Here is a 13,990-nt window from a genome sequence, read left to right as displayed (position 1 = left end):
CTGGGAACGCGCGACCGCTACGGTTGCAGGTTCGAATCCTGCTTCGGGCATGGATGTGTGTGATGTCCTTAGGTTAGTTAGGTTTAAGTAGTTCTAAGTTCTACGGGACTGATGACCACAGATGTTAAGTCCCATAGTGCTCAGAGCCATTTGAACCATTTGAACCTCCGAGGTGCGTATTTTATTTTTTATTTCTTTTTTTGGCTTGGAACTTATTTTCAGATAGACACTACCACCTTGGGAACAGCACGTTTTATAACGTGTATACTGAAAGTAAACGTTATTATTGCTGTAACAAGGCCTAAGTCATTAGAGATAATGTCTTGCCGAATACGTGCCCATCGTCATTATATATCGAATGTAAACGCACCTCTTCTGCTGTACTATTTCCATTTAGTTGTATAATGAAAAGTGATATATTAATTGTACGCATTAGCGTCTTCTCGCTACTATATGTCACGTACGTTGTATATTATTTTGACGCATATGTAACAAGCCGACGTAGTTGCTGATAGTACTCTTACATACACAGGGTGTCCCATTTCTCTTGACTAACTCAAATAACTTTTTGTCCAGAAGCAAAATAACAGTTTAGTGTCAGTTTCAACATGTGGTTCTGTAATGTTAAAACGGATACATGCGCTGTGTGGTAGTATGTGAGAGTCAAAGAAAATTTTGTGTTACGTTTTTAACCCTAATTTATTAAACCCTTGTAAAATTTACGATTGTGGTAGGGTATAAACCATGAAATTTTGTACTTAATTAGGAATGTAACATACCATTGGAGATCTAATAATGGTTATTAACTAATGCGTAATCTACAAATTTGCATGCAGCTTTACTTTATGATTAAATGATGATGGCGTCCTCTTGGGTAAAATATTCCGGAGGTAAAATAGTCCCCCATTCGGATCTCCGGGCGGGGACTACTCAAGAGGATGTCGTTATCAGGAGAAAGAAAACTGGCGTTCTACGGATCGGAGCGTGGAATGTCAGATCCCTTAATCGGGCAGGTAGGTTAGAAAATTTAAAAAGGGAAATGGATAGGTTAAAGTTAGATATAGTGGGAATTAGTGAAGTTCGGTGGCAGGAGGAACAAGACTTCTGTTCAGGTGACTACAGGGTTATAAACACAAAGTCAAATAGGGGTAATGCAAGAGTAGGTTTAATAATGAATATGAAAATAGGAATGCGGGTAAGCTACTACAAACAGCATAGTGAACGCATTATTGTGGCCAAGATAGATATGAAGCCCACTCCTACTACAGTAGTACAAGTTTATATGCCAACTAGCTCTGCAGATGACGAAGAAATTGAAGAAATGTATGATGAAATAAAAGAAATTATTCAGATAGTTAAGGGAGACGAAAATTTAATAGTCATGGGTGACTGGAATTCGAGTGTAGGAAAAGGGAGAGAAGGAAACATAGTAGGTGAATATGGATTGGGTGTAAGAAATGGAAGAGGAAGCCGCCTGGTAGAATTTTGCACAGAGCACAACTTAATAATAGCTAACACTTGGATTAAGAATCACGATAGAAGGTTGTATACATGAAAGAACCCTGGAGACACTAAAAGGTATCAGATAGATTATATAATGGTAAGACAGAGATTTAGGAACCAGGTTTTAAATTGTAAGACATTTCCAGGGGCAGATGTGGACTCTGACCACAATCTATTGGTTATGACCTGTAGATTAAAACTGAAGAAACTGCAAAAAGGTGGGAATTTAAGGAGATGGGACCTGGATAAACTGAAAGAACCAGAGGTTGTACAGAGTTTCAGGGAGAGCATAAGGGAACAATTGACAGGAATGGGGGAAAGAAATACAGTAGAAGAAGAATGGGTAGCTTTGAGGGATGAAGTAGTAAAGGCAGCAGAGGATCAAGTAGGTAAAAAGACGAGGGCTAGTAGAAATCCTTGGGTAACAGAAGAAATAGTGAATTTAATTGATGAGAGGAGAAAATATAAAAATGCAGCAAATGAAGCAGGCAAAAAGGAATACAAACGTCTCAAAAACGAGATCGACAGGAAGTGCAAAATAGCTAAGCAGGGATGGCTAGAGGATAAATGTAAGGATGTAGAGGCGTATCTCACTAGAGGTAAGATAGATACTGCCTACAGGAAAATTAAAGAGACCTTTGGAGATAAGAGAACCACTTGTATGAACATCAAGAGCTCAGATGGAAACCCAGTTCTAAGCAAAGAAGGGAAAGCAGAAAGGTGGAAGGAGTGTATAGAGGGTCTATACAATGGTGATGTACTTGAGGACAATATTATGGAAATGGAAGAGGATGTAGATGAAGATGAAATGGGAGATACGATACTGCGTGAAGAGTTTGACAGAGCACTGAAAGACCTGAGTCGAAACAAAGCTCCGGGAGTAGACAACATTCCATTAGAACTACTGACAGCATTGGGAGAGCCAGTCCTGACAAAACTCTACCATCTGGTGAGCAAGATGTATGAGACAGGTGAAATACCCTCAGACTTCAAGAAGAATAAAATAATTCCAATCCCAAAGAAAGCAGGTGTTGACAGATGTGAAAATTACCGAACTATCAGTTTAATAAGTCACGGCTGCAAAATATTAACACGAATTCTATACAGACGAATGGAAAAACTGATAGAAGCCGACCTCGGGGAAGATCAGTTTGGATTCCGTAGAAATACTGGAACACGTGAGGCAATACTGACCTTACGACTTATCTTAGAAGAAAGATTAAGGAAAGGCAAACGTACATTTCTAGCATTTGTAGACTTAGAGAAAGCTTTTGACAATGTTGACTGGAATACTCTCTTTCAAATTCTAAAGGTGGCAGGGGTAAAATACAGGGAGCGAAAGGCTATTTACAATTTGTACAGAAACCAGATGGCAGTTATAAGAGTCGAGTGACGTGAAAGTGAAGCAGTGGTTGGGAAGGGAGTAAGACAGGGTTTTAGCCTCTCCCCGATGTTATTCAATCTGTATATTGAGCAAGCAGTAAAGGAAACAAAAGAAAAATTCGGAGTAGGTATTAAAATCCATGGAGAAGAAATAAAAACTTTGAGGTTCGCCGATGACATTGTAATTCTGTCAGAGACAACAATGGACTTGGAAGAGCAGTTGAACGGAATGGATGGTGTCTTGAAGGGAGGATATAAGATGAACATCAACAAAAACAAAACGAGGATAATGGAATGTAGTCGAATTAAGTCGGGTGATGTTGAGGGTATTAGATTAGAAAATGAGACACTTAAAGTAGTAAAGGAGTTTTGCTATTTGGGGAGCAAAATAACTGATGATGGTCGAAGTAGAGAGGATATAAAATGTAGACTGGCAATGGCAAGGAAAGCGTTTCTGAAGAAGAGAAATTTGTTAACATCGAGTATAGATTTAAGTGTCAGGAAGTCATTTCTGAAAGTATTTGTATGCAGTGTAGCCATGTATGGAAGTGAAACATGGACCGTAAATAGTTTGGACAGGAAGAGAATAGAAGCTTTCGAAATGTGGTGCTACAGAAGAATGCTGAACATTAGATGGGTAGATCACATAACTAATGAGGAAGTATTGAATAGGATTGGGGAGAAGAGAAGTTTGTGGCACAACTTGACCGGAAGAAGGGATCGGTTGGTAGGACATGTTCTGAGGCATCAAGGGATCACCAATTTAGTATTGGAGGGCAGCGTGGAGGGTAAAAATCGTAGGGGGAGACCAAGAGATGAATACACTAAGCAGATTCAGAAGGATGTAGGTTGCAGTAGGTACTGGGAGATGAAGAAGCTTGCACAGGATAGAGTAGCATGGAGAGCTGCATCAAACCAGTCTCAGGACTGATGACCACAACAACAACAACAACAACAAATTATTACTTCTTTAAAATAAAATATGGAGTAGCAAACTTTACGATGATGTAGTAACAATGTAACGTTTTGGCTCTTTTAGTGTTCTAGGGTTAACAACGTCATGTTTACATGAATGGGGGGAGAGGAAGTGGATTACCGAATAAAAAATATAGGGTGCTATTTAAAAAAGACGCATTCAGTTCATATCCACGTAACATTCTGGATAATGCCCCGTTGATAACTAAAGAACATTTCCTTGAGATATTTTTTGGTTTTACTCCTACACAAAACGATAACTGTGTTGATCAAGGTTAATGCGTCACTCTGTATTCACCACTGTACCGTTTTCTCTGGTCGTAATGGTGTTTTGTTGTTTCACGAATTGCACTATTCCCTTTAGACATATGCATTTTTCGTAGGAATTTTCTGTAATTATTTAAAACGCAAATAAAAAAAATGTATCCACTCACAAAATTATTAGCTTTTTTCATTTACGTGGTGTTTCGGAGACTTCACTCTATCGTCAGCTGGCTGTTCAATCGTTTAGCTCCCAGGAAACCAACGATGTCGAAATATCTGCATCCGAGCTATATATCGGAATTGCTATCTCATGAGAGAGCAACGTCTCCGAGACACCACGTTAACAAAAGAAGAAAAAAATGCTTAAAATTTGGTGACTGGTTACGTTGTGTTTTTATTTATAATTGTATTATGTTTACTATCAATGTCTGGCGACGCGGTTAGAAAAACATTATAACAGGCAACAACGTTGTGCTTAATTTTAATGTTGACAACCAAAGCGAACATTTTTGCAAATATTGTTACGAAAATACAGCTGCTGTGAGTGAACTTCGACGACATAGAGGACAGAATAGTGTATAGTCTGTGATTTTCAAAAGATTTTTGACTAGGCACCAGCGATCAATGGAAGCATGGTTTATGGTATTTAGTTAGTACGTTTCTGGTCAATTACTGAAGTGGCTCGAAATGGGTGGTTGTGTTCCAACGTATTTTTCAGTCTACAATTTCTAAAATAAAAAGTTTCCAAGATGCCCGCGTCTATCTGAAAGCATAATAATTTTTTTCTTCAGATACGACTGCCTCTAGAGAAAAGCATCTCTGTAAATCGAAACAGTCTGTAAATAATACTCCATGTGCATTTTTATTCTGGAAAGGACGACTGTTGATAATGTAATAATGTAATTGTAACCAACAATAACTCCATGAAACTTCTCGCGCTCAAATTATTCTCGGGACCGAGAGCTGGCTGAAACCTGAAGTTGAAAGCTCTGAGATACTTAGAAGGTCATAGAATGTATATCGGAAAAACAGATTAGACGCCTTAGAAGGGGGAGTGTTTATTGCAGTTGACAAAAATATTGAGGTAGAAGTTGAGAGTGACAGTGAAGTTGTCTGGTCGCGTTTAACAGGTGTAGGTGAAACCAAGTTAACTGTTGGATGTTTCTACCGGCCACCCGATTCAGTTATAATAATTTTAGAGTCATTAAAAGAAAGTCTACGGTCAGTAGCGCTTAAATACTAGCGCGGAAATACCCAGCTCGTTCAGTATTACTTGGAGCCAACTTTAGCCTACCGACTATAGGTTGGGACACAAACAGTCAGTCTTGCGAAGTACTTATGAACATGTTTTCCGAAAACTGTTTTGAACACCTGGTCCTGCAACCCACAAGCAAAATATTGTAGACCTAGCAGTTGCGAACAGGCCTGATTTTACTGACATTGTCATTATAGTGAAAGGGATTTGTGCTCATGGTATCACCACAGGGACTATAGTTTCTAAAGTTAATAAATCTACAAGAACGCTAGAAGACTGTTTTTAGTAGAAAGATCAGATAAGCAGTTGTTAGCATCCCACATAGACAATGAATAGACATCACTTAGACAATGAATAGACATGACTTTGTTCCTGTGTGCTGTATACAGGAGAATTATGGGCAAATTTAAACGGATAGTAAATCGTGCTGTGGAGAAGTATGTAAGGAGTAAGTGGATTAAGGACGGAGAAGACCTACCACGGTTTAATAGCGAGATTCGGAAAATGCTGAGGAAGCAAGGCGCTGTCGCACTCTCGGTTCAAAAGAGAACGAGCAAATGACGACAAGCAAAGGACAGTAGATATTCGTGCGTGTATGAAAAGATTTGCGCCAAGCAAAGAACTACCGCCTTCATACCTTAGCAAAAGATCTTGCCGAGAACCCGAGAACATTCTGAAGGCTTCTGCCAAGTCTCTCGCTGACCAGTATGATGCGGAAGTAGAAGACTGACAAACGAAAGCCGAAGTTTTAAATCTGGCAGTCAAGAAATTGTTCAAGTAGAATAACCGTACAACATATAACACGTCAGCCTCAGTTGCAAATAGAAACCAATCTTTACCTAGGTTTCGGCCAAAATAATTTGGCCTTCTTCAGAAGCTATTGGCGCTAAACTCTTGCATGGCAAAGTTTGGGGACGTCAGGTATAAACCTGTAGCATCGTAGTACCCAGTCATAAATCTACATTACTTAGATGAAGAGAAACCGCAGGCCCACTGCGCGCACGAGGTCGGTAGGCCGCGAGAGCTGCGCCGGAACTAAACGCGGCGAGCAGCTGAGTACCGAGCACCGCTGATGGTTTTGCGTATGAGCGCGTGGAAAGGTAGATGCATAAACAGCAGCTACCTTTACGTTAGGAATTGGATTAATATAACCATTAAAACAAATAACACAGAGCTATTAAATTGCAAGGTTAAAGGCACTAGGCTGAACATCCTCGAGGAGTTGCAATACTTTAAACACCTGTTGCTTGATAAAGAAAACCTACTTAATGACCAGTTACAATTGAGAAATAAGAACTTTTTCGAAGACTTTCAACCTTTGCTTCACCGGCCCTGATGTTACGATACCTTTGTAATCACTGACGCCTCACTCCACTTTCTTTAGTCCAATAGTAATGTATTGAAAATTGAGGAATAATTTTGCCCAGTAATAGCGGGCTCTGAATCCGTTTATAGGGTTCTCGTTCTCCTCAGAAGTAAGTTCGGTTACAGATTACGCCATAAACAGTTTTAATGGTTATATTAATCCAATTCCTAACGCAAAGGTAGCTGCTGTTTATGCATCTATATTTCCACGCGCTCATACGCAAAACCATCAGCGGTGCTCGGTTCTCAGCTGGTCGCCGCGTTTAGTTCCGTCGCAGCTCTCGCGGCCTACCGACCTCGTCCGCGCAGTGGGGCCTGCGGTTTCTCTTCATCTAAGTAATGTAGATTTATGACTGGGTACTACGGTGCTATAGGTTTATACCTGACGTAGTCGAAATTTGGCATGCAAGAGTTTAGTGTCAATAGCTTCTGAAGAAGGCCAAATTATTTTGGGTGAAACCTAGATAAAGAATGGTTTCTATTTGCAACTGAGGCTGACTTGTTATATGTTTAACTGTCACAGTTTTTGACGGGGCTGCACGATGTTAAAAATTCTTAGAATCGTACAAACATACCGTCGTTTGACCATTGCACAGATTCCCGTGTGAAGGATATAGTAATAGACATTCCTGGTGCAGAGAAACAACTGAAAGAGTTGGAAACAAATAAGTCGCTATGTCCGTATGGAATCCCAATTCGGTTTTAAAAAAAGTACTCTGCGGCACTGGCTCCTTACTTATCTTGCATTTATAGCGAATCTCTCGCCTAGCTTAAAGTTCCAAGCGACTGAAAAACAAGGGCATGTGTGAGAAGGGTAAAAGAATGGACCCGCAAAATTACAGATCAATATGCTTAACATCAGTTTCATGGAGCAATCTTGAACATATTCTCAGTTCGAGTATAATAAATTTCTTTCAGACGGAAAAGCTTCTGTCCGCAGATCAGCACGGATTTAGAAAGCATCGCTCATGCTTAACTCGGCTTGCTCTTATCTCACATGATATCGTGCGAACTATGTATGAAGGGCAACAGATATATTCCATAATTCTGTATTTCCGAAAAGCATTTGACGGCGAGTGTTCATCAGAGACGAATGTATCGTCAAGAGTGCCCCAGGCCAGAGTGACAGGAGCGCTGTTACTCTCTTTATAAATAAATGATCTGACAGACAACATGAGCAGCAGTAAGCGGCTGTTAGCTGATGACGCCGAGCTTTACGGGGAGGTGTCGTCGTTGAGTGACTGCAGGAGGATACAACATGACTTCGATAAAGTTCCTAGTTAGTCTGATGAATGACACCTAGCTCTAAAGGTAGAAAAATGTAAGTTAATGAGCCGGCCGGGGTGGCCGAGTGATTCTAGGCGCTTCAGTCTGGAACCGCGCGACCGCTACGGTGGCAGGTTCGAATCCTGCCTCGGGCATGGATGTGTGTGATGTCCTTAGGTTCGTTAGGTTTAACTAGTTCTAAGTTCTAGGGGACTGATGACCTCAGAAGTTAAGTCCCATAGTGCTCAGAGCCATTTGAACCATTTTTTGTAAGTTAATGCAGATGTGCTCATGTGTAAAGGACACTAGCGCCACCCATCTTGAGTACTGCTCGATTGTTTGGGATCCCCGCCAGATCTGATTCAAGGAAGACATCGAAGCAATTCAGAGGCAGGCTGCTAATTTGTAATCAATATATTCGAACAACATGCGAGTATTACGAAGATGCTTTGGGAACTCAAATGGGAATCCCTGGAGCGTCGTCCTTTTAGAGCAAGCTGTTAAGAAAATATATAGAATCAATATTTGAAGCTGACTGCAGAACGATTCTACTGCCGCCAACGTACGTTTCTTGTAAGGACCATAAAAATATGATAAGAGAAATTAGGTCTCATACAGAAGCATATCGACACTAGTTTTTTCCTCGCTCTGATCGCGAGTGGTACAGGGAAGGAAATGACTAGCAGTGGAACAACGTACTCCACCCCCCCCCCCCCCACTACCCACGCACCATAAGATGGCTTGAGGAGTATCTATATACAGTAGATTGAATGTAGATGCAACTCATTAGATGAAGCTGGAAGGTATTAAACACGTCGTCTTCTTCTTCTTCTTCCTATTTTTTTTTTAAGGGAAAGGTACGTCGATAGTGAACTGAATGAATCACTGTATTTCAGCTTATTTCCGTATAGCAAGGTGCATTATCCTGTTGAATGTTTCCATCTGTCCCAGAGAAGACAACCATCAGCAAAGGCCGCGCTGGGTAGCCGCGTACTCTAGGGCGCCTTGCCACGGTTTGCGCGGCTCCCCCTGTCGGTGGTTCGAGTCCTCACTAGGGCAAGGGTGTGTGCGTTGTCCCTAGCGTAAGTCAGCTGAAGTTAGATTAAGTAGTATGTAAGCCAGGGGACCGACGACCTCAGCGGTTTGGTTCCATAGGAACTTACCACAATCAGTAAAGGCGAACGTGCTGTCCAAGAATTTATTCATGACCACAGAAATATTCTTTAGATTGTACAGTTGTCCCTATTACGTTGTGATTTTCCAGAGATATCAGGAGAGCATTTGCGGCGTTCATCGGCTGAGAAGTAGATATCCATCTGTCTTGAGGAGTGGCAAACGTGATTCAACCCGGTAACCTACTTGTTAACAATCAGAAGGGGTCACGCTCGATACAGTCCGGCAAATGCAGGTCTTTCCACCAGTTCCTCGGGATTCGATAAGATAGAAATGCCATGCGCTCTTCCACAGCGTTACATGCAGTTAAGTTCGCTCAACTATGGTCATTGCTCCTTTGCTTATTGGGACAACTCACAGCGAGCATGGTGGGTCTCAAGTATATCTGAATTACAATATTCTAGAAGTATTAGATTATATATCTCCGATGTTGTGGCTCTACCTACTATGGATGATTTTTGGTCGCAAGTGGTGATCGGTTTGTGTGCGCTCCTCGACGTGGAGGATGGGCTCGCATGGATCCTGCCAGGGCCATGTTGGTTGTACCGGTGGCCCGCTAAGGCGGTGTAGCTGACCCGCGCGTCATTCGCGGGACGGGCCATGTGCTCCTGTCAGGTTCCAATAAAACGAACGTGACGTCAGTTTCACCATCCGCGTACACAAAGAACTGTTTCATATTGTTCGCATTTACACACTGCAGCGCAAACTATTATAGGTACAGAGAAGTACGATGTGTCAGATTAAGGAGGAGAGAAATAGAGTTCTACTGGTTTGTGGATATGCTCCGTAATCAATGTGTGAGGAAAGTTACAGCACTGGGAAAATTTATCTAACTGAAATTCAATAAATGATTAACAACTTTTGTAGAAAACAGAGCTAGCTATGAAACTGCAGCGTACATTAATGCACATACACTGAACTACTCACTGTGTTTGTAACACAATTAATTAACTGTGATACACTTATTAATTGAACTTCAATTAAAAATAGGTACTAATTTAATACAAGACACCTATACAAATAGCAGGGCAGTATGTATTGGCAGACGTAATTACACACGACACGAAAAATTTAATTTCTAAGATTCATATTAATTAATTGTATTAATATCCACAGTTTCATCCACAGCTTAAAAAGTGTTAAACCTCCTTCGACACTCTTCGGTGCGGTTTGGTTACCATTAGGTGCTAGAGCAGCCACCAGGCTGAATTTCTGTCGAAATTTTTGGCAGGTATATCTTTAACGTCCTCAGCAAACTTGTACGGGTGGCAACGAGGGTGTCGCCGAACTGTGCGTTATTAGAGGGACCTTTTGCCGTTTTATTCACGCACACGTCAATGTTTCACTCCTATGTCATCACACCACAGGAGGGCGGATAACAGGACGGTTGAAAAGTATAAATACCCTTTTCTTCTTCGGATCACGTTCAAATTTCGTCGAATTGTTTTGAACGGCCCATAGCGGTTACATCCTGTACACGACAGCCAAAAATGAGGTCGCACTGCACACGAAAGGGGTGCAACGAATGCAGCCTCTCACTGTACTGAGAGAAGTGTTCAAACGTCCAATGCTGCCAGTGGTGTCAAAAGATATCAAGAATACCTTCCTGTTGCTCATCGCACTACGAACTCTCGTTTTCGACTATGAAATGTGTGTTAACCAAGGCCCTAGGAAACGGGATGCTTTCAAAGGGCTCTAAGCACTATGGAACTTAACATCTTAGAACTACTTAAACCTAACTAACGTAAGGACATCACACACATTCATCCCCGAGGTAGGATTCGAACTTGCTACCGTAGCAGCAGCGCGGTTCCGGACTGAAGCGCCTAGAACCGGTCGGCCACAGCCGCCGACAAACGGGACAGTTTCAATGCCTCCTTTGTGCCATTCCCTGAAATCTTTTTATGTCAATTCTTAGCGGCGCCGTGTCTAAAACGTTTTCCTCCGCCACCCATAAAAAAAAAAAAACCGAGTGATTCCAACAGTGGCTGTCGCGTGTCTGACCTCTATCGCAGAGAAGTTAAAAGAAGGGATGAAACGAGGTTAAGGGACTCTAGCGTCCTTCTTACTGTGTGGCAAGTCCACGGTAGTGTTTGGCAGAGTTGTAATGAAATTTGGTGCCAATGTGGCATCATTAGCCCACCTTACAACTCACGTGAAGTTCTGAGCTGTGGCCTCATTTTCTGCATGTGCACACACGTTGCTGTTTGAATCGTCGCAAACCCCGAGGATGACGTCGCAGGGCGTCACGCTTGTGCGCCATCACAGAGGAAGTTTGTACGCGTTTGAACGAAATTTCAAACTTATGCGTCGCAATGGGAGGAAATTATCGGGTTTCTGAAAAGTGATACTTTAATTCTGTTGCGTAGTGTAGTTGCGCTGTGCCTGAGCTTTAACTCAGCTTGCCAGTGCGGGACTTCGAAAATTTTCTGTTACTAATCGACACTTAGGTTTAACGCATTGTGTGTCGATTACACTCCTTCAATTAATTTTACCGCGAACACTGCCTGTGTTTACCGGTTATTTCATTTATTTATTTTATATAATGTGTTCGCTAACCACTATGCTGGGGGCTCGAGCCAATTTCACTTCACTTAATTACATCTTAGTTTATTAGCAGCCTAAGAATTACTGGGTGAATGCACGGACAATAAACTTTATCAGTTAAACTTAATCAGTTGTAGTTGGGCTAGGCTACATTATTCAACAATGAATGCGCCTGAAAAGACAGAATACCTGCCCATAAGTAAGAAAACCAGAAAAGATGCACCTCTGACTGTAGATGGATTCAATTTCAAGACTGTTGACCACTTCAAGTACCTAGGAAGTCTTTTTAGTAATAACAACAGAACAGATGTAGAAACAGATGCCCGTTTATCAACAGCAAACAAGACGCTTTTTAGTTTTATCAAAATTCTAAGAAAATGATCACTTGGCAGTAACTTCAAAATCCGATTATATCAGTCGGACATTATACCTGTGATGTTATATGAATGTGAAACATTAATATTTAGAAAGAAAGATGAAGAAAAACTTTTAATATTCGAAAGAAAAGTACTAAGGAAAAATTTTGGACCTGTATACGACGAAAATAACATGGAATGGAGAGTAAGAAGAAATGAAGAATTAAGAGGGCTGTACAAACATCGTAACATCGTCGAAGTGCTCAAGAGGAGAAGGTTGAATTGCGTAGGCCATATAGCAAGAATGACAGAGAATAGACTACCTAGAATGGCATTCAGCAGAACAATAGATGGAACGAGAGGAAGAGGGAGACCCAGAATCAGATGGCGGGATAACATTCGGACGGACACATCTAGGATGAACAGCAACAGCAACTGGACAAACAGTGCATTGGACAGGCAGAAGCGAAAGAAGCTCATAGAGCAGGTGTATGGTCGATAAGGCCCTTGCCACATGTAAAGTAAAGTAAAGTAAAGAATGCACCTATGTTCAACCTACAATTTATTTGTTTGATTAATACATCAGAGACAAGTTTATTATTTTATTTTATTTAAAAAAAGTGATCAATATTAGGAGGAGAATAGACGACGAGGAGTCAACTCAGAACCTTTTCGAGCCGAGGATTATTGTCGCATTGTATAGACACCGGAGGTCTCAGTTTCTTGTCTTGGTCTGATGATCCATCCGTAAAGCCTTTGAACTATCTGGACATAAACTGACACTCAACAACAACTTCCTTAATACTCATAGCCACGCACGATGCTGTTCCTGAACTCACGACCTCTGCTTTTTGATGCAGTGACGCTGTACCAAGAAGTTGCAGGCTAGCACCGAACTGGTTCTTGTGTTTCTTTTGCAACTAATGTGACCCCATTAGTGATTTCACAGCACTATCAAATATTCAGGCAACCCGAGCAAGGGTGTCGTAACTATACCTTGAACCACTGTAATATGTGCAATTACTTGACTCTAATGACGGTTATTGGTTTTGCGGTTTAGCATTAAAAGGCGATACGTCCAGCCGACGGCAGCAAATACTGTGACGGGATCACTGAGATGCGAAGCAGTAAACTGTGGTCAATAGTGCCTGCATAGACAACAGTGTGCCTAATGTGGAGATATGTTCGCGGATCTGTAATGGAGTAAACGGCATGCTCTATTTCTCACGTACATAAATATCTAAATATTTGGAAACTTTCCTACGAGTTGTAAAAAAGTCTCTGTGTCTGTACTACGAATCTTATTCAGGGCGAGCATATGTAATTAAGATCTATGATAGTGAGTCGGTAATATAAATAACACACTGGTGTTCACTGGGCATCTACTGTTGAATTAATTTTAAAGAAAATTTATCAGTTAATATGTTACAGAGCCTTTCACAGCGATACAGGAGGAAATTTTGGAACATGTACCGTGTTCGAACATTACGAATTACCTCGAAGAAAACGATTTATTGACAAACAACCAACGTGGATTCGGAAAATATCGTTTTTTTGGAACACAACTAGCTGTTTATTCGCACTAAGTAATGAGTGCTACTGACAGGTAACGTCAGATAGAGTCCATACTTTTAGATTTCCGGAAGGCTTTTGAGAACGTTTCTCACAGGCGACATCTAAGAAAATTACATGCCAATGGAGTATCGTCTTTTGTGCGACTCGATTCTTGATTTCCAGTCAGGTAGGTCACAGCTCGTAGTAACTGATATGGCGTTCCCCAATGAAATGTTATAAGTCCTCTGTTATTCCTGATCTACATAAACGACATAGGAGACAATCCGAGCATCCCTCTTAGACTATCTGCAGATGATTAGGTCATTTACCGTCTTGTAAAGTCATCAGG

This window comes from Schistocerca cancellata, chromosome 2, assembly GCF_023864275.1.
Source record: "Schistocerca cancellata isolate TAMUIC-IGC-003103 chromosome 2, iqSchCanc2.1, whole genome shotgun sequence".
NCBI lineage: Eukaryota > Metazoa > Arthropoda > Insecta > Orthoptera > Acrididae > Schistocerca > Schistocerca cancellata.
This window is presented reverse-complemented; position numbering follows the sequence as displayed.